This window comes from Mauremys reevesii, linkage group 17 (genome assembly GCF_016161935.1).
Source record: "Mauremys reevesii isolate NIE-2019 linkage group 17, ASM1616193v1, whole genome shotgun sequence".
Taxonomy (NCBI): domain Eukaryota; kingdom Metazoa; phylum Chordata; order Testudines; family Geoemydidae; genus Mauremys; species Mauremys reevesii.
This window is the reverse complement of record NC_052639.1, coordinates 8,294,690-8,315,896: the sequence shown is the minus strand read 5'-3', so window position 1 is coordinate 8,315,896 and position 21,207 is coordinate 8,294,690. Positions and strand designations below refer to the sequence as shown.

At 51.2% G+C, this 21,207-nt stretch overlaps 1 long non-coding RNA gene, 4 other non-coding genes and 2 pseudogenes across 5 annotated transcripts; 5 read left to right on the top strand and 2 right to left on the bottom strand.

Annotated features, from left to right (window-relative positions):
• Positions 1 to 665: 665 nt before the first annotated feature.
• On the bottom strand, positions 666 to 1,942 carry LOC120385038. The gene is made up of 3 exons (XR_005589227.1): positions 1,916 to 1,942; positions 1,287 to 1,383; positions 666 to 844 (listed from the first exon to the last, which is right to left on the bottom strand). It is a non-coding gene; the product is annotated as an uncharacterized LOC120385038 (long non-coding RNA).
• LOC120385258 lies at positions 746 to 877 on the top strand (annotated as a pseudogene).
• Positions 1,860 to 2,063, top strand: LOC120385254 (annotated as a pseudogene).
• A 4,874-nt stretch (positions 2,064 to 6,937) lies between these two features.
• On the bottom strand, positions 6,938 to 7,019 carry TRNAS-AGA. The gene has a single exon. It is a non-coding gene; the product is annotated as a tRNA-Ser (tRNA).
• A 7,360-nt stretch (positions 7,020 to 14,379) lies between these two features.
• Positions 14,380 to 14,452, top strand: TRNAR-CCU. The gene has a single exon. It is a non-coding gene; the product is annotated as a tRNA-Arg (tRNA).
• Positions 14,453 to 16,459: 2,007 nt separating this feature from the next.
• TRNAK-CUU lies at positions 16,460 to 16,532 on the top strand. Its single transcript has one exon. It is a non-coding gene; the product is annotated as a tRNA-Lys (tRNA).
• Positions 16,533 to 19,425: 2,893 nt separating this feature from the next.
• On the top strand, positions 19,426 to 19,507 carry TRNAS-CGA. The gene has a single exon. It is a non-coding gene; the product is annotated as a tRNA-Ser (tRNA).
• Positions 19,508 to 21,207: the final 1,700 nt, after the last annotated feature.

Below are 21,207 nucleotides of genomic sequence, written 5' to 3'. Positions count from 1 at the left end.
CCTCCGCAGTGCCTTTGCCTTGTGCTCCTCTTCCCCCATCCCAATGTAGCATAAAACCCCATTGGTTACTTTTTTTCCCTCTGATACACCTCACATTCTACATTTACACCACTGTGACACATTTTTACCTAGAATTGTTTCCTATTTAACATATTTTATCCATAACTGTTAGTTGGTTAGGAGTACTTGTGGCACCTTAAAGACTAACACATTTATTTTAGCATGAGCTTTCGTGAGCTACAGCTCACTTCTTCGGATGCATAGAATGGAACATACAGACAGGAGATATTTATGTGTGTGTTCCATTCTATGCATCCGAAGAAGTGAGCTGTAGCTCACGAAAGCTCATGCTAAAATAAATGTGTTAGTCTCTAAGGTGCCACAAGTACTCCTGTTCTTTTTACGGATACAGACTAACACGGCTGCTACTCTGAAACCTGTTAGTTGGTTATATGCTGCTGTGACACACCCTTTACATAGAAATTGTTAGCTACCTGTTACATTTATATTTCTGTGTTAATTGGTTACCCACCATGTTGTATCCTACTGTATTGTACCCCACTATTGAAACCCCCCTACTGTTCACCAAAAGAAACCCCTCACCAATTGTCTACCGTAACAAACCCCACACCCCTCACTATTGAATTTTCCCTGTTTTTGCATTTTCTTAATAAAGTTTATTTTGCACCCCACCAGTGCAGTAATTGCCCCCCAAGATCCCCTACCTGCTGGCAGGGACAAGTAGGAGGATGAGTTAAAGTGCTTTTTCCTGAGTGTAAAGCAAGTAAGCAGTATTGCTTTGATGCAGTTGTTGTCTGTTATTGATGATTTTTCTTTCTTCTCTCTGGGGAAGTAGAAGGGAAAGAACACAGACTGAGTGGTTAGTCTGTATAAACTACATTAAAAAACATTTTTTGGAAGTTGGTGTTTAACTTCTGTTTCTGATGTGTATATTTAGAGAAGGGATGTAGTGATTGTAACTAATTTTTAGTATATGTATTGCTTCTGTATTCCCTCGGGGGCGGGCAATAAACTCGACCTGTACAAACTACAAAGTGTGCTCCCCCCACTGCTGTGAAGAACGTGGCCATCTGTTGACAAAAAGGCTGTTTGCAAAAGGTCCGATCCATTTTCTTTCGTGACCCCTTGTTTTAAAAAACGAGTCATTACGACGTTAATCAGGGTAGCCGGGGATTGGCAGCAGGGAGGGTGTCTTTGCAGGAGAAATGGCCGGCACTTAGCTAGAGACGTGCTTGCCAAAGGGATTGTTGGAGGACGATTTTTACCATGTTTTCTTCCAATCCGGCACCGAATAGGCGGGATTGCTTGAATGCAGCTGCTGTCTGGCGCTGATGCCCGCTGCTTCTTCCCGCTGGACAGTCTCTAAGGAAAAGGATAAATGGACACAAATCAGACATTAGGAATGGCAATATACAAAAACCTGTAGGAGAACACTTCAACCTCCCTGGCCACACAATAGCAGATCTTAAGGTGGCCATCCTACAGCAAAAAAACTTTAGGACCAGACTCCAAAGAGAAACTGCTGAGCTCCAGTTCATCTGCAAATTTGACACCATCAGCTCAGGACTAAACAAAGACTGTGAATGGCTTGCCAATTACAGAACCAGTTTCTCCTCCCTTGGTTTTCACACTTCAACTGCTAGAACAGGGCCTCATCCTCCCTGATTGATCTGACCTCGTTATCTCTAGCTTGCTTCTTGCTTGCTTATATATACCTGCCCCAGGAACTTTCCACCACTTGCATCCGAAGAAGTGGGTATTCACCCACGAAAGCTCATGCTGCAAAACGTCTGTTAGTCTATAAGGTGCCACAGGATTCTTTGCTGCTTTTACAGAACCAGACTAACACGGCTACCCCTCTGATACTAGAGAAGTGTGGTTGAAAGTGTCTGACCTTGCTAACCACGATGAGGAGTTAAAGTGTTCTCTTCTGAGCATGAAGTGAGTGGATAGTGGTGCTTTAATGTATCTGCTATTGATGAGTGTTCTTGCTTTCCTTTTGGGAAGCTGAGGGGAAGAGAACACAGACTGGACTGAGTGGTTAGTCCTTATAAAACAAGTTTAAAAATAAATGTTTTGGGTTTTTTTTCTGTTATCTGAATTTATTTAAAGCTTTTGTGCAGTTCTGTTTAGGGGCAAGTCTTAGTTTGTTTTGGTAGAATTTAGAAGAAAAGTAAAGGTAGTGTGAAAATGGTATTTTAAAGGTTTCTAATTCAATACTTACTGAAAGATTTTTTAAAATTTCTTTATGCTGCTCTCTCTTTATTTCTTGTAATCTATTTAAGAATTTAGGTAGGGTCCTGTGTCTGCACGTTCTCTTCCTTTACCACTTGCTCCTCCGCTTCTCTCTTCTTCCCTTCCCATTTTTCAGGAAGCCCCTATTTTTACTTCTCCTGCTCTGGCAGGGGGTACGCAGTTTGCTCTAGGCCCCAAGCCCATCAGACAATCCACACAGGATCTGAGAGTAGCTGTCTCTTGGCCGTATAGTGGGTAGAGGGTTCTAAAGCTGTCTCAGGGTATGTCTACACTACGGGATTATTCCGATTTTACAGAAACCAGTTTTTGGAAACAGATTATATAAAGTCAAGTGAACGTGGCCACACTAAACACATTAATTTGGCAGTGTGCGTCCATGTACCAAGGCTAGTATCAATTTCCGGAGCATTGCACTGTGGGTAGCTATCCCATAATTCCTGCAGTCTCACCCGCCCATTGGAATTCTGGGTTGAGATACCAGTGCATGATGGGGCAAAAACAGTGTCATGGGTAATTCTGAGTAAATGTCATCACTCAATCCTCCCTCCATGAAATCAACGGCAGACAATCATTTTGCGCCCTTTTCCCTGGATTGCCCGGGCAGACGCCATAGCACGGCAATCATGGAGCCCGTTCAGCCTGTTTTCACCGTCACTGTATGTCTACTGAATGGTGCTGACAGACATGGTACTGCAGTGCTACACAGTAGCATCCCCTTGCCTTTTGCAAATTAGCAAAGATAGTTGCCAGCCACACTGTACTGTCTGCTGCTTTGCAAATTGACAATGACAGTTACAAGTTATACTGTACTATCAGCTGCTGTCATGGGTGCTCTTGGCCAGCCTCAGTGAGATCAGCTGGGGGCGCATGGACAAAAATGGGAATGACTCCCCAGGTCATTCCCTTCTTTAAGTTTTGTCTAATAGAGAGTCAGTCCTGTCTAGACTATCAGGTAAGCCAATTAAAGACCCAGACAGGCAAATGGTGGCTCCAGGTCAGAGCCCCAGACATCCAGCAGAAATGATGAGCTGCATGCCATTCTAGGGTGTGCCCCTGCAACAACCCCACCCATTGCTTCCCTTCTCTCCCACCTCTCCTGGTCTACCGTTATCCCCCATTTGTGTGATGAAGTAATAAAGAATGCATGGATTTGAAACAACACTGACTTTTTTGCCTCTGCAAGTAGAGCTCAAAGGGGGGAAGGGAGGGCAGCCTCCAGCTACTATGATATTCCAGGCAGGACTGAATCTCCAGGAGACAAAGCTTAAAGAAGAGAATGACCTGGGAGTCATTCCCGTTTTTGCCCTGGCATCCCTGTCCGACCTCACTGAGGCCAGCCAGGAGCACTCGCGGGACGACAATGACAGATACCTGTACTACTGTACCGTCTGCCGTCCGGAAGGGAAGGGGATGCTGCTGCACCGCGTCTGCCAGCAGAATCCAGTAGACATACGTTGACATTGAAAAAAGGCGAGAAACAATTTATTTCCATTTGCTTTCGGGGGGCGGGGGGGGGGGCAACATATACCCTGAACCACCCGCGACAATATTTTTGACCCTTCAGGCTTTGGGAACTCAGCCAAGAATTCAAATGGTTTTCAGAGAGTGCGGGAACTGTGGGATAGCTACAGACATCAGTTGCCCCTCCCTCCATGAGCATCCATTTCATTCTTTGGCCTTCTGGTATGCTTGTCTCAGCTCCTTAAGTTTCAGCACTGTGTTGAGTCCCTGCTGTGGCTTCTGTCTATCATGGCCTTGGAGATTTTTTCAAATGCTTTGGCATTTTGTCTTTTGTAACGGAGTTCTGATAGAACAGATTCATCTCCCCATACAGAGATCAGCTTCAGTATCTCCCGTACGGTCCATGCTGGAGCTCTTTTTTGATTCTGGGACTGCATGCTCACCTGTGCTGATCCAGCGCTCCATGCTGGGCAAACAGGAAATTAAATTCAAAAGTTCGCGGGGCTTTTCCAGTAAACCTGGCCAATGCATCTGAGTTCAGATTGCTGTCCAGAGCGGTCACAATGGTGCACTGTGGGATGGCGCCTGGAGGCCAATACCATTGAATTGTGGCCACACTAACCCTAATCCGACATGGCAATACCGATTTCAGTGCTACTCCCCTCGTCGGGGAGGAGTACAGATACCGGTATTAAGAGCCCTTTATATCGATATAAAGGGCTTCGTTGTGTGGATTGGTGCAGGGTTAATGTGATTTAACGCTGCTAAATTCAATATAAACTCGTAGTGTTGACCAGGCCAGAGAGAGCAGCAGGTTTCCCCTATTGTTTCCTGCTCTTGTTTTCTTGACTAGTTTCTCCTCTGCACCAACTTGCTCTTTTGTATTGTGAGCCTAGCTAGCTCAGTTGGCAAAGCATCAGACTTTTAATCTGAGGGTCCAGGGTTCAAGTCCCTGGTCAGGTGATAAACTACTCCCCAAGATCTTAACCTGTCTTGCTGGAGTCATCTTTGATGTTACTTTTTCTCTTCAGGATTTTCCCTTTCCTCAGAAGGGCCCTTTTTGTGTGGGGGTTTGAAGGGGCAACTTCCTGACAGCCCCTCTGTCCTTGCAGCCTGGAGGAATAAAGGTCTCTGGGCATAGAGCCCTCACTCTGCCCTCTGCTTTGCAGAATCCAAACACAAGCAAAGCTTGTCAGGCCCCAGTGGGGATGTGGCAGGGAGTCAGGTGTGGCAGGACAGTGGGTTGTTGCCACAGGCAGGCACCATATTAGCTGGTTGGGTGCACTGGTCTTGTAAACAGAAGATGCTGATCTAACTCTGCAGCTTTGTTACTAACTTTTAGGCACCTGGTGGCTGGCTAATGATGAGACAAAACACAGAGCTAGGGTGGGGCTTTCTTTTGGTCCAGCCCCACTGTGGCTGTTTAAATTGGGATTGAGGAGAAGGGCAAGGAGGAGCAGGCTCTGCAAGGGAGGAGGAGCAGTGAGCAGAGGACTGAGGGTTGGGCCTGAGGCATCAGGAAAAGAGGGGACATGGGTTTAGGCTGAAGAGCATCTTCATTTGGGGATCCAGCAGGACAGGGGAAGGCAGGTGATTCTAATTCCTTAGGGATATTCTGTGTGTGTGTGTGTGTGTGTGTGGTGGTGTGTGTGTGTTGTGTGTGTGTGTGTGTGTATATATATCTTTTGCCAGTTCAGAATACTAATGTTACTTCCAGCATCATTATATTGCTGAGTGTGTGAAATCACACAACGCTCCACTCAAGTGGCGGCATTTAAGCAATGGTGCACACGACACTGCAATACCACGATCTGGTGACTAAACTGCTCTGTTTTGGTGACAAAATAAAACCACCTCGACAAAGAGGCCTCAGAGCTTCTTAATGTGCAAGCAAAACTTCTAACAAGTGACAAATTTTCAGGAGTGTATAAATGCTGCACTGGTCTGTTATATCACTATAACTGGCTTCTACCAGTATCCCATAATGCCTGCTGTGAACACTCCTACCTGCCCTGCAGTCCTGCCTCAAGAGGCTGGAGCCCTCCTCTTCTCTTAGAGCTCCCATTTTAAAGCCCACTGGGGTGTTGTTCCCCCTGTTCAGGCACCCTACAGATTCTGCACTTCCCACACAGCTCTCCCTGATTTCAGTTTGTTAGTGAGCCCTGTCATATGCTAAGCGCAGACAGGCAGTTTCTTCTTGCATGAGAGACACTGTCTAGAAAGCAGGACCCTTAAAGTTTGGGACCTAGATTCACCAGACTTAAGGGTCAATGAAGGGACCATTATGTATCATCTAGTCTGACCTCTCTGCACAAGGCAGGCCACTAGAATCTCACCCACCCACTCCCTGTAACACAAATAAACCCCTAACCTATGTCTGAGTTGGCTGAAGTCCTCAAATCGTGGCTTAAGATCCTCCAAGGTGCAGGGAATCCTCCAGCAATTGCGCACCTGAGCCCCACGCTGCAGAGGAAGGTGAATGTCCGGGAGAACAATTTGCTAAGGGGAAGGTGAATGCTGAGCAATGACACTGGAGATGCCCAGACCTCCAATGGGGGCAGCATGGAAATTAATAATGGGAAGATCATTTCATGAAATTAGTCATCACTGACAAGCTTTTGTCTCTGTTCTATTTCACGCTGTGGTGTTAGAGGAATAAGGACAGATTTTACTATACAATTAAACACTTAATTTTATTTACCCAAGTCAAAAACTTAGTGTCACTTATTTTTCTCTGTCCTACTTAAGGAATGAATTGAATTTGTGACTTTCTGAAAGTGCAGCGAGATTTAAATGTGGGAATTCAGTCTCTGTGTTTGTGAGCTGACATGCTTCTCTCTCTTACAGGTCAGTGCCTCAGCATTGGAGAATACCAAGAGGGATCTATGGGCTGGTGTAATGCTGGGCACCCCATCACAGTAGCGGACGTCTCTCAGGGTGTGACCCTCCCCACACCCATATAGTTAAGGTGACCTAAGCCCGGGTTAGATAGTGCTAAAGAAAAGGAAGAATTTGTCTGTCCATGTAGCTATTACAGGGATGGGAAAACCCCTCCAATCACTGTCTACTCCAAAGTGCTATAACAGTGCCACAGCAGCGTTTTAAGTGTTGACAGAGTGAAAGTAGATCTGGCTCCAGTTTGCACTGTGGATGCTCAGGTACTAAGACTACAGTAATAATGACAACAGTGCAGCGCTTGCGTAGTTGGCAGGATTTGAACCTGCGCAGGGTGAACCCAATGGATTTCTAGTCCATCACCTTAACCACTCGGCCACAACTACTTGATGTACACTTAATCATTATATGATGATTCTGTTCTCACTGAATTGCCACTTCAAATGGCTCAGACCAGCTTCCCCAGCACACTCACGGCTGCACATCAGTGTAAGTGTGTCCTTGGCTGAACAGCGAGAATTCCTGCCCATTTCCCTTCCAGCTGCAGCAGGATGAGAGTGTGTTTGTGTGAATGGCATTGCTGTAGATTGTTGTTCATTCCCCACTCTGACAATTCAGACAGTCCCTTTCCTAGTCAAATCTCCAGCACATCGTTCCAATGGCAGTGGCAGGATTTCTCTGGGGCACTGAAATTTTTCAGGGGTTGGGTGCATGAACTCAGCCTTGCATTCCAATCTTGATATTTCATAAGACTAACAACCAGCAGAAAGAAAGAGCCAGAGAGCCAATATTCTCCCTGGCAGGGATGCAGGTGCCAAGTCCCCTCTGTCTGACCCTGCCTCACCATTGCTTGCAAAGAAGGATTCACTGGAATCAGAATGTCCTGGCTCAGACCAGAGACACAGGAGGTTTCACTGTTCAGGCTGATCTGTGCAAAGGAAATTTTTGTCTCTGTGTGAAACTGAGGTCAGAAATGAAATGTCCAACATGGTGTGGCCCAATGCTCCCAGGAATGTGGGTAAGGACTCCGGGCTGAGGAAATGATTTAACAGGGAGTTTAGTATCAATTTATTGCCCCGATTAAAATCTATGGCTAAAAAGGCAGCAACTGTTGTTAGCACTTGTACCTGGTGTGTAGGGACACCCCAGTGGGTGTCAGTCCATTATTCTGCCTTCACTGGGGCAGTGCGATTATTTTATCAAGGTACAAATTTCTTGGTCAAGGCCTAGGCTCCAGAGCAAACAATACACTGCTGATAAGAGGAAGTACAACAAAAGATTTTTGCAGCCACCATGGGCATAACTTATGATGTGTCGTGTTTCACTCTTGCCTACCTATGTTTTTCACCTCCTTTCCCTTTAGCCTTATGGTTGACCAAGAGGCAAAGCTGAGACATCTCCTCAGATACCAGGGAGTGTTTATGTCCATTCCTGCGAGCTACACAGGGGTTTGATGTTGCTGCTTTCTACTCCTCTGGCTCTGCGGGATGAGTGAACAATTCAGGCTGTCACTGAACTGAAGGGAGGAAGATCAGTTTTTGACAGGCAGCAGGACACCTCCTCTCAAGGTGTTTGTCTGGCTGGCAGTCCTGGTTCCCAGAGTCTCGCCCATAAGGGCTCCAGCAGTTTTGGGACCAGGTCACTCCCTTGGCCACCAATTGGCTGCCCCAGGTGCTCCCCCACGGGTCTCAGTAGGAGGTGCAGTGGGGCTGAGCATCTGCTCGCTCTGCTCGTCTAGTGGCTGCGGCCCCTCCCATGGCAGGACAGGGTGGGTCTGTGCCTGGTCTGTGCCTCCACGTGCTGCCCCATCCCGCGAGCCCCTGCAGCCAATGAGATGATGCAGGGGACAGTGTCTGGAGGCTGGCAGCTGCATGGAGGCCCCTCCCAGCCCGCCCCGCCTTAGAAGTGCCCCAGGTAAAGCGCCATACACTCCTGGCTCCTCCCAGGAGGCCTGCACCTTCCCTCCCCACATACCCCCGCCCCCTCCCTAAACTCCTTTTCCAGAGCCGGATCCCCTACACACACCCTGCCCCCAACTCCTCCCAGAGCCTGTAATTTCTCTCCTCCTCCATACTCCCAGCCCCAAACTCCCTCCCAGAGCCTGCACCCGTCTCCCCTTCCCCACATGCTCCTGCTCCTCTGCCTGCCCCTAGTCTCTACCCCAGAGCCTGCACCCCACCTCTTCCTGTTCCTACCTACCCCCTGCCCCAGCCTGTGAGCCTGCACCAGCACCCAAACTCCATCCCAGAGCCTGCACCCCAGAACCCCCTCTCCACTGAAATCACACATGACTCCTCCCAGAGGCCCAATGACCTCTCACCCTTCTGCACCCAACACTCTCCCCCAGAGCCTGCACCCTCCTGTACTTAATCCCAGCCCAGTGGCCTGCACTCTAGAACCTCCTTCCCCCACCCAAACCTCTCCCAGAGCCTGGCAGGTGAGGTGGTTTGAAGGGGGTCTGGGCGGTAATGAGTGACATTATTGGCTCCACTGGGAGGACTGGAGAGACTGGGCCTGGCCCTAAGGTAAATTGAGTGGATTGCCAGAGACCCTGTTTTAAGGGATTGGAGAACAATGCTGGAAGAGAGAAGACTGACAGGGCAGGGGAGCCAGAAGCTGTGTATTGCTCCAAGGAGAGTAGTTGTTGTGCTCTGGGTGACACAGAAGCGGGGGTGGGAGAGTTTGTAAGCTGTGTTGTTTAATACAGAGATAAAAGTTTCTACTAACCCCAGATTAAAAACTATTTCCTGCTGTGAAGCTTAGTAAATAATTAACAAGGTTTTGAAGAGATCTTAATGAATGTTAGTGCTTTATAGCATGAATTGGGTTTAACTGTGACCCCAGACGTGAGGGAAGCAAGATAATGTAAGACAGAGTGAATTGTGTGAAAGTTATTACGACCTTGCAATGTGCAGTCTTGCAGTCTTGTTTTTCTAGTGAGATAGGAGGAAAACTTTGTATAAACAATATGTATTTGATTTGTTTTACTGTCTGTATTATTGCTTTAGAAAATTGTCTGTAAAAGGTATTAAAGGCTTGCTGTGATTATTTGAGAGTTGAGAGACCTCCAGGACCCTGTGTCTATGGCACTCTCTCCCTCCATGGTAATTACTGGAGAAATAATAAAGTATTTGATTTTGCTGCATCCAAACAAAAGTGAGAACTGAGTTTTCTTCGACAGTTTGGGGGCTCGTCGGGATGGCAAGCGTACGGACCCACAGACAGCTACTACGGATCATTTCCCTTCGAACCCACGCGCCACATGGGAGGTATGGGGCCTTTTGGAAATCTCTATTGGGGTATCGGAGGAGGACTTTCCGTGAGGACGTCTGTCTCTCTGTTAGACTCACATTATCTGAACTTGTGGCTGTGCAGCAGGATCCAGATGCAAAGTGAGTATTGGGAGAGGCCCCAATAAGGTTAGTTTATTGCAGTACTGGGAACTACCAGGTTATTGAAATACATAAGGACAGTGCTGTGGAAGCCAGTAAATAATTAACAAGGTTTTGAAGAGATCTTAATGAATGTTAGTTAGCATGAGTTAGGTTAACTGTGACCCTGGTGACGTGAGGAAGCAAGATAATGTAAGACAGAGTGAATTGTGTGAAAGTTATTACGACCTTGCAATGTGCAGTCTTGCAGTCTTGTTTTTCTAGTGAGATAGGAGGAAAGCTTATGTATAAACAATATGTATTTGTTGTTTTTTACTGTCTGTATTATTGCTAGAAATTGTCTGTAAAAGGTATAAAGGCTTGCTGTGATTGTTTGAGAGTTGAGAGACCTGTCCAGGACCCTGTGTCCTATGGCACTCTCTCCCTCCATGGTAATTACTGGAGAAATAATAAAGTATTTGATTTTGCTGCATCCAAACAAAAAGTGAGAACTGAGTTTTTCTTCGACAATTTGGGGGCTCGTCCGGGATGGCAACGCCCACGGACCCACAGACAGCTACTACGGATCATTCCCCTTCGAACCCCATGGCGCCACATGAGAGGTATGAGACCTTTTGAAATCTCTATTGGGGTATCGGAGGAGGACTTTCCGTGAGGACGTCTGTCTCTCTGTTGGGCTCACGCCATCTGAACTTATTGACTGTGCAGCAGGATCAGATGCAAAGTGGTATTGGGGAGAGGCCCCAATAAGGTTAGTTTATTGCAGTACTGGGAACTGCTGAGTTGGCCAAGGAAATGCATAAGGACACTGCTCTAGGCTACACATGACACTCCTTGTTGAGAGTATAGATCAGCGGTTGAATGTTTCCCTGCAGGGTAATGGGTTCCTAATGCCCTCCCTGGTCAGAGCTCCAGCACCTTCTGTACTCGCACCGCGAATGTGAAGAACAAGACTCCAACCCCATCATTCTTTCCTGGCCCAGAGGACCAGAGAGATGGGCCCTTCCTCCAATCACCCTCTGCCCATCGTCCTATCCCAGTTCTGACCTCCAGACTCACAGCTCTGCTGGTGCCCCTCACTCCCAACCCGCAGCCCCCTGGGTTCCCCCCAGCTCTAGTGGTGCCCCTCACTACCAACCCGCAGCCCCTGCTATCCCAGTCCTGACCTCCAGATTCACAGCTCTGCTGGTGCCCCTTACTCCCGACCCGCAGCCCCTGCTATCCCAGTCCTGACCTCCAGACTCACAGCTTTGCTGGTGCCCCTCACTCCCAACCCGCAGCCCCCTGGGTTCCCCCAGCTCTGATGGTGCCCCTCACTCCCGACCCGCAGCCCCTGCTATCCCAGTCCTGACCTCCAGACTCACAGCTTTGCTGGTGCTCCTCACTCCCGACCCGCAGCCCCTGCTATCCCAGTCCTGACCTCCAGACTCGCAGCTTTGCTGGTGCCCCTCACTCCTGACCCGCAGCCCCCTGGGCTCCTCGCTGAGCTTCCCAGTCACTGCGCTGGTGGTGACCCTCAATCCCGACCCGCAGCCCCTGCTATCCCGGTCCTGACCTCCAGATTGAGAGCTCTACTGATGACCCTCACTCCTGACCTGCAACCCCTGTAAAACTGATGAATGAAATTGTTTTTAATTGTTCACTTTATCAATGTAACTTCTGTTCACCATTCACTACACTTGTCTATATTGTAACTTCTGTTCACTGTTTGCCATATTGTAATTCAAACCCCGTTTTAAAACGCTCACTCCATTTTGTAATAGCTTCCGCCAACCTTCATTTTTGCAAACCCTGCTGTAATCTTATTAGTTTAGTTTAGATGTGTGACTGAGGTATGTATGGATGATGGAATCAACCTCCAGCCCCAGCCTGTCCTGATGAAATAAAATTCAAACCCCGCTGGCTGAAGATGCAGACAAGAGACCTAACAAAGTAAGAAGAGGCCACCCTAAAAAGAAAAGGTCCAATAGAAGGAAGATCAAAGCCAGGTCCCAGGCTGAAAGTCGCCTGCAATTGACGGGTGATCAATCACCAAACCCAGAGGCAGTGACACAGCAAGACCTATAGACTCTGGATTCAAACTAAAGCCTACAAAAAGGACAGGTGAGATGGGAGACTTTGGAGGGTAACATTCTGTTGCCAACATGGAAGGACATCGGTGCAGGCCCAACAGAGACCCAGCTCGTCCTTGTGCCCAGCTTTCCTGGCCAGTTACCGCCACAAGCTACGAACCCAAGCTGCAAACTCAAGTCACAAACTCAAGCTATCTTCAGGACTGGTAACTATGCAGCAGCTGCAGAACATCTGATGGGTGTTTGTGTGTGTGTGTGTGTGTGTATAGGTATTAGGTATAATGTGTGTGTGTAAGGATTAAAATATTAGTTATTGGTCATAAATCAAATTGTTCTCATAATAATTGTGGCGTCTTTGTCTTGCCCCCTGAAAAGATCCTGTGTCGTTTTGTCTGTCCAACACTTGTGGCTTGTCCGGGCAGGCTCCAAGCAGGGGACACCAGGTGCTGCAGGGCGGTTGCCCCCCAACACCACAGCCGGGTGGCCAGAAGCAGCAGCAGCAGCGGGGTCATAGGGGGCGGGGCGCTGCCATGCGGGGCCCGTGTCCCACTCTCTGGGGCTGTGCTCCCTCTGGGGCTACCCTGCCCCAGCTCCTCAGCCTCCTGCCGGGACAGTCCCCCGGCTCTGCCCTCCCAGGTCCCAGCCGGTCCTGGAGGCGGGAGCCCTGGCTGGAGGGACCCTGGGCTGAGGCCCGGCCCGGGAGCCCCACTGCTTACCCCGACCCTGCCAGCGCCCGACCAGCTGGAGGTGAGGGGGGAGCGGGCAGTCAGCACTGGTGGGGGGGTGCCCAGGGCCGGGGCAGTAGGGTGTGGGTGGAGTCGGGGAGAGCCCAGCGCTGGGGCAGCAGTGGGTGTGGGGGGGCACAGGTGGGAGGGGGGTGAGAGCCCAGGGCTGGGGTGGAGGGCAGCCAAAATTTTTTTTTTTGCTTGGGGCAGCAGAAAGCCTGGAGCCAGCCCTGCAGGTGGGCCAGAAGCCCCCACGCTGTTGTCCTGCTGGGGAGCTCAAAGCCAGGTACTTGCCTCAGGTAAAGGAGCTTCCAGAGGACAAGCTGCCCCTGCACGAAGAGGGATAAAAGTACCTGTCAAACCCTGGGATTGAACCAGGGACCTTTAGATTGTCATGCAACTGAACAAGATTTCTGTGTATGATGCTTCTCTATCCAGGAGGTTTTTGCCGCAGTTGCACACAAAAAGGACGTCATTGGGAGCAGCCCATGAAGACAAGACTCGCTTTTGCCTGCCTTGCTCAGCTTGACTTGCTGCCTCACCCCGTTCCTGCCCTAGTGCCCGGGTTGACCTGGTGGTGGAAGGGGACTGGGGGGCCAGTGGCACAGGGAGGAGGTTAAGCTGGACCCTGAGCTAGACTTGACCCTGGCGATGAGAGTCTGGCCACCACTTGCCCCCACCCCTGGCCCTGTTGTCCTGGCTTCCCCCACTGGGCGTCATTTCGGGAGGGAAGTGGGGCTTCTGCCTCCCCTCCCTGATTTTCACACCGCAGAGGAGTGTGAACAGGAAAACGAACGGCTGCTCCACACCCCCACCGGAGGAACCCGACGCCCTTAGCTGCTCCCCCTGCTCCCCCCCAGTTATGCTACTGAGTGGAAGCGTCCTGTGCCCATCACACAGAGGTGGATTAATCAAAACCCTCTTCTGCCAGCACCAGGCCTCCTGCTTCTTACACTGGGCCTGCAAGCGAGGGGGCGGCTGGCACAGCGCCAAGAGTCTAACCTGTGAGGCAGGAGGTGGCTGATGCCCGCAGCCTGCTGGGGAGCTCCCAGAAGTTATTAAGGGACAGAGACTCCTCAATGCCCTTAGTAACAAGGGTTTGGGGGTCACCGAGGCCAGTAAGGGGGTCACTATGTCGGCCCTAGAACCCTGGGTGTCAGGTCGCTGTGCAGCTTTGATCTAGAGCTCGGATCCCAACAACCGACCAGCAGCCCACAGCCTCCCCCTGGGTCTGCCCCACCTGGTTCCTCCTTACAGGCCGACCTTACCCCCCTTCCAGCCCCGGATTCGCCCCCTAATCATCCTACTGCCACTCAGAGCAACAGCCGTGGAGGTGCTGAAGGAGGGAGGGGTGACTCTAGGGTGGGGTTCTTCTCTAAAGATGGCTGGCAGAAAGGTGGTGCTCAGCTCTGTCAGCCACCTGCCCAGCTGCCTCGCTGCCAGGGGATGCAGACGTTTCTGTAAGGCCATTAAATGGGGTAATTGGCTTCTGAATGAATGTGAGGAATGTGCAATCCTGAGAGGGAATTTCCATCCCTCTTTCCAGTACTTTTCAGGGCCCCAGTGGCCTAATGGATAAGGCATTGGCTTCCTAAGCCAGAGATTGTGGGTTCAAGTCCCATCTGGGGTAAAAAATTCCTTTCTTCTTGTATATTGCAAAGAAACATGGTGTTATTTTCACCAAGGAAGCTGGGAGACATTTGAACACAAAGTACTGGAGCTTGGGAGCAATCCCCCAGAAACAGCATCTTCCACTTGACAAATCCTTTCTAGACCCATCAGTACCAAACACTTAATACTAGTGTTTGTCTGAGAATAGAAGGAAGGGGAGTGTTTACTCCGACACCTCAGTGAGTGAAACAGACAGAAAGAACAAGGCTGTCCTGAAAGAGAATGGATCTGTCTGGAGACAAAGCAGAACCTGAGAATGAGCAACAGTGTGAAAAGAAGAACTTTAAATGTGTGTTAGGTGTTAGTTAGGTTGGTCTGACAAATTTCAAGAAAATACCAATGCTCGTAGACTGATGCGGACACTGGCTGCTTCTGATCTTTTACTGAGAACTCATTGAGAAATATTTTCCTTAACTATGTTATGGAATATTGGGTGGGCTATAAAGGCACCATTCCTCCTGCTTTCGCCCTTTGAGACAACACGGCTACATGGCATGCGGCCAGTGCTCACCTTCCAGTCAACTGCTAGAGAAGACAACACAGACAGGGATGGCAGCAGGGCAGACTGGAGCTCCGCGTAGATGGTGGGACCAGGTCTCATCAACGGGGAGGTGGCCACCCCAGCATGCACAAGGCTGAGCCAGCAAGTGCGGTGTGTGCTTCACTGTGCCCCTACTCACTGCACATGGTGGTGGAGGGCAGTTACTGAGTTCGGTTGGTCTGGCAAATTTAGTGCTTGGCTACACTTGCAGAGGTAGAGCACTGGGAGTTAAACCACAGCAGGGAAACCGCTGCCGTGTGTTCACACTGACAGCTGCAAGCGCACTGGAGTGGCCACATTAGCAGTTCTGGCAATGCCACAGAGAGCAGTGCACTGTGGTAGCTATCCCAGTGTGCAAGTGGCTGCAATGTGCTTTTCAAATGGGGGGCCGGGGTGGAGTGTGACAGGAAGTGTGTTGTGTGTACGTGGGGGGAGCAACGGTGTGTTTGGGGGGGCTGAGAGTCTGTCAGCATGCTGTCTTGTGTGTTCAGACAGCAGCAGACCCCCACCTCCCCTCATACACACTCACAACAGCAGCAGCATTCCACACTAATGGTTGCTTTGTCCCAGAGCAGATAAGCAGCCGGCTGTCAGAAACGGAGCTTTGAAAGGGGATATCCGCATGCCTGCAGCCGATTTCAAAACAATGACCAGAGTGGGCACTTGACTTCAGGGGATTATGGGACATTTCCTGAGGCCAAACACAGTGCAGTGATGCAACACGTCGTCCACACTGATGCCCGGGCGTTTCAGCAGGGCTCAGCGAGCTTTATACTTCTCATGGAGGTGGATTACCCAGAGCGCTCCACCTGCAGAGCCCAGGTGCTCCATGTGCCTTGCCAGTGTGGACACCTCAGGAGTTAGGGCACCCGGGGCTGCTTTAATGGGCTCTAACTTGCAAGTGTAGCCAAGCCCCTAGACTATGTCACTTGTGTGACTTACTTGTGCTATTGTAATAAATACAATAGACGTGCAATGGTCAGAAATTGCACCAGCAGAGAAGTATATTGCAGGGAAACCATAAGGAAATTAAGAGTTTAAATTATCCTCCACATGTCCCGTGTCCCACTAAAATGAATCCAACCCACAGGGCACGTGGGCAGAAGTATCGGTGTCAGGATGCTACATTGTTAGCATAGTAAATGAAGCTGCAAAATAAATTATTTGTCCCAGTGACAAGTGAGACTTAACTGTATGGAGCCAGGTGCAGGGCTTTGGCAGGGAGGCTCAGGCATGGGGGATTGAGGTGCAGCGGATGGACCGGCTGTCTAGGCACAGAGATTTAGTCTCCCTGAGGAGGAGGAGGGGGAATCCTGCTGACAGGCAGTGGCTGAACAGAAAGAGGAGGGGTTCCTGGGACTTTTTTTGCCTCTCATTTGCCGGCCTGCTCACTCTTGCGCTGAACGGTGAAAATGATCTCAACAAGCCCAGGTAGCTCAGTTGGTAGAGCATCAGGCTCTTAATCTGAGGGTCCAGGGTTCAAGCCCCTGTCTGGGTGCTCAGCTTTTAAGTTGTCTTGTGTGCCAGGAGCCAAATGATTCCTGGTGCTGTCCACCAGCCACATGTTTGATTCCCAGAAGCTGTGGCCATTTCCTGGAAAGGTTCCTTTCCTCAGGAATCAGGAGAGAGGCCACGTCCACAGGAGCAGGCCTAGAACACGCAGTCTCTGGATGGCAGGAAGCGCTGTGGGGCCAGGTGCTGAGAAAGCCCAGAGGGGGAGCAGCAGAGATGGGGGGAAGGGAGAGAGAGAAGCAATGAGGACAGAGCACAAGTGTACAGGGGGTTCACGTCTGGCTATTGTGGGGAGCTTCCCTGGTTTATACACGACCCTGGTGCAATTGGCCAGAGAAAGGATCTGAGTCCCCACCTCCTTACCCAGAGGCTGCCTGACCCCAAGGACGCTCTTTCTACTCTGGTGTGTGGCAGAGACCTCGTAACCCCAACAACGCTGGGCCCAGGAATCCTGGGGGGTTTGATGACCCCCAATCTTGTCATGATCACTTGAACGGGGGCTACAGTGTCTCCACTCTGGGCACTTCCCTGACCCACTCCTCACTGCATGTGCTTCAAGCAAACACCATTTACTACCCAGCAATCAATGTAAAACACAAGGAAAGATGGGAAAGGAAAACACGTCACCCTGTTCTGTGGCGCAGGGAGATCACAACCAGCGTCTCTGGAGGGTCAGGGCAGGTCACAGTCTCTCCCTCACATGTCCCAGGCCTCCTCCCCAGGCCCTGGCTGTGCTGCAGGGACACCACAGGCTGGACACTTGCTCTGGCAGTGGCCATGTGCTCTAGGTGACAGGCCCCTTGCTCCCAGTGTCAGCCCCCATGTAGGGGATATGATCCCCCCACCCCGAAAAGTCTGGCCTGCAAGGTCTCTTGACGGGTGGCATCTCCTTGCACTGGGCCTCTGCCCAGGGTCCCCCTCGCTCTCCCATGCTGCTCACTGCACCCACCTCCAGCCCCAGTGCTGCTGCGGCTCTGCCTCCAGCTCCCTGGGCTGCTCCTCTGGCTCCGCTTGCTGCATCTCTTCTCCCAGCACAGATCTGCTCCCTGGGCAGCTTCTATGGCTCGTGCTGCTGCGGCTCGGCTCCCAGCACAGATCAGCTCTGGTTCTCCCCGGCTGGTGCAGCTCTGCTCCCTGGCTCTTCTCGGGCTCCTGCTCTCTCCTTAGCTCTGCCCCACTCTGGCCCGAGCAGTTCCAGCTCCCACGGAGGATGGGACCCCCTGGCCTGGTGACTCCCTCATTACACTGCCTGGCCTGTCAGTGCGGCTAACTTGGAGCTTTGTCCTCTCCCCATTGCCCCTGGGGACTGTCAGTCTCAGGGTCCTGATTTCCCATTGGCCCTTCCCCCTTCTATTGGTGCTGGGAACTAGCCAACCAACCCCCCCCCCCACACACACACACACTAAGTTTTAGTAAGGGGCCAACAGTCCCTTACACAAGCCAGACCCGTGAGGGTCACTGATGTTCAGAGAAGGAAATGTGAGCTGGTCCCATGGTGTAAGGGGCAGCACTCAGGACTCTGAATCCTGCAATCTAAGTTCAAATCTCAGTGGGACCTTGTGGTGAAGCCCTGGAGCTCCCAGTATTCAACTTTCCTGTCTCCAGCTGTGCAAGAGCCAATCTCCCCCCTCCAGCTGGGTGACTCACCCACTGGAGCCAGGTCTTGGGTTGTGATGGCCACAATGGGTTGGGGATCTAGAACGTGTTACCCTGATGCCTGTGGTTTGACCAGGTGGTTGGGGTTCTTGCTGCCTCACATGAGGCCCACAAGTTTGGCCATTTCACTTGCAGCGACACGTTACCTCTTGCCCACATGGCATTTAAAGGAAGGAGGGCCAGGACCAGGTTTCATAGTCAGGGAAAGGCAGGAGGGAGGCAGAGTCCCAGGCTGGAGCCCAACACACTTCTCCTCCTCTGGGCACCTGGAGCAGAGGTGGCTGGTGCTGACAGCTCCAAGGGAAGGCTTAAAAGCTACAGAGCAAATGAGGGCAGGGCCAGAGGAGGGGAGAACCATGCCTATGTGTGGCCAGCAGACAGCCACAAAGACACCCAGCCAGCCTGCTCCCTGCCCAGGGGCGGCTCCAGGCCCCAGCACGCCAAGCGCGTGCTTGGGGCGGAAAGCCACTGGGGGCACTCTGCTGGTCGCTGCAAGGGCAGCAGGCAGAGTTGCCTTCTGCGGCTTGCCTGCAGAGGGTCTGCTGGTCCTGCGACTCAGCAAGCCGCCGAAGGCAGCCTGCCTGCTATGCTTGGGGCGGCAAAATGCCTAGAGCCGCCCCTGTCCCTGCCTTGCCAAACCCCCACTGAAGATGTGCTTAATCCACTCAGTGTGGGGAGAGGATGTGTGGTTGGGGGGAGGAAAAGCCTTGGGCTGCACTGGGGGAGTGCAGAGCAGGGGTGACACCCCAGAAACCTGCAGCAAAGGGATGGACAGGTGGGGTGGGTGGATAGAAGAGGCAGCGAGACTAAAATCTAAAAGGGGAGTGTGGGGTCTAGTAGTCAGAGCAGGGGAGGGGGTTTGGTGGTCAGAATTCCTGGGTTCTATCTCCAGCCCTGGGAGGGGTGTGGGGGCCAGTGGTTAGAATGTGTGTCGGGGGGAGAGCAAATATTGGGACAGTCCCGAAAAAATCAAGACGTCTGGTCACCCTACGTCAGGCTTCAAGTTGAGAATCATTTCCCATTCCTGCTCTGTGGGACGGGAGACTTTTAAACGCGCTCTCTGTGCGACTGCACATGGCTAAGCAAAGAGAACAAACCCCCAATCCCCCCTGTGCTTTGGGGGCCAGGTTTGCGGTGGGAATTCTGTAGCTCAGATGACTTCACACCTGGGCATTGGGATTCTTTACCAGTTTCTCTGGCATTGGGGTAGTTTTGTGCTCACAGCTGTGATGGCCGAGTGGTTAAGGTGTTGGAGTCGAAATCCAATAGGGTTCCCCTGCGCAGGTTCAAATCCTGCTCACAGCGAGGCCTGTGTTTTAGCCAGTCTCTCACCCGGGCAATACCTCTGTACAACCCCCTGAGACACTCTCAATTCTCTCCCCACCCCAAGTAAATTCTGTTCTGCTCCTTTCACAGAGATCCCTGGGACACCCCCCTCACACTGTGTTGTTGAGGGGTTGGGCAAACTCTCAGCACCTGAAGCCTCTGCCACTCACCTGGTGCCCCATAGATTAGCCGTGGTTCTGGCTCCTCTCTCTAGCTTGTGAAAGGAGCTGAGTCAGCGACTCCATGGGAGCTACGGGGCTGCAGAACCAACAGAGCAAAAATAGGTGCTCAGCGCCCACTGGCAGCCAGCTCCTCCCTCCCCCGCCCCACTACAGGCCTTGCCGACAAGCTCCTCCTCTTCCCCTTCAGCGCCTCCCACTTGCCAGTGATCAGCTGTTCAGTGGGGTGCAGGAGACGCTGGGCGGGGATGGGGAGGAGCAGGGAGAGGAAGAGGTTGGGGAGGGAGAGGAATGGGGCAGGAAGGTGCAGGATGGGAATAGAGGGGACAGGGGTGGGAGCTTGGGGGAAGGGGTGGAGTGGGGACAGGGCAGAAAAGGGAGGATTTGTCCTGGCCCCTGCACCCCTCTAGGGCCGGCCCTGAAGGGAAGCACTGACTATCACAGTGACAATACAACTGACCAGCATTGCGGGGGAGGCTGAGGGAGATCCGCACTCACAGTGATGCCAGGGCGTTTCAGCAGGACTCAGCGAGCTTCATGCTTCTCATGGAGGTGGATTACCAGGAGCGCTCCAGCTGCAGAGCCCAGGTGCTCCATGTGCCTTGCCAGTGTGGACACCTCAGGAGTTAGGACCCCTGGGGCTGCTTTAATGGGCTCTAACTTGCAAGTGTAGCCAAGCCCCTAGACTATGTCACTTGTGTGACTTACTTGTGCTATTGTAATAAATACAATAGACGTGCAATGGTCAGAAATCGCACCAGCAGAGAAGTATATTGCAGGGAAACCATAAGGAAATTAAGAGTTTAAATTATCCTCCACATGTCCCGCATCCCACTAAAATGAATCCAACCCACAGGTCACATGGGCAGAAGTATCGGTGTCAGGATGCTACATTGTTAGCACAGTAAATGAAGCTGCAAAATAAATGATGTTTAAATGACCTCACTCTATTTTTTACAATCCTGTGTGAAGAGGTAATAGATACAGATGGACACCAGGCAGGGCCGCTTGGAGGACGAAGACTTTATGCTTCCATCCCCCACCACTGTCAAGTTTTAGCCAATTAGGACAAGTCAGCAAATAAGAACAACCTCAGGTCTCAGTAACTGCTGCAGGTAGCAAAGTCCTACAGGGAGCAGTTTCTGGCACTACACCTGCGCAGCTCTGCTCCCCGGCTCTTCTCGGGCTCCTGCTCTCTCCTTAGCTCCGCCCCACTCTGGCTCAGGCAGTTCCAGCTCCCACGGAGGATGGGACCCCCTGGCCTGGTGACTCCCTCATTACACTGCCTGGCCTGTCAGTGCAGCTAACTTGGAGCTTTGGCCTCTCCCCATTGCCCAGGGGACTGTCAGTCTCAGGGTCCTGATTTCCCATTGGCCCTTCCCCCTTCTACTGGGACAGGGAACTAGCCAACCAAAATCCCCACTAAGCTTTAATAAGGGGCCAACAGTCCCTTACTTGAGCAGTCCCCATAAGGGTCACTGATGGCCAGAGAAGGCAGCA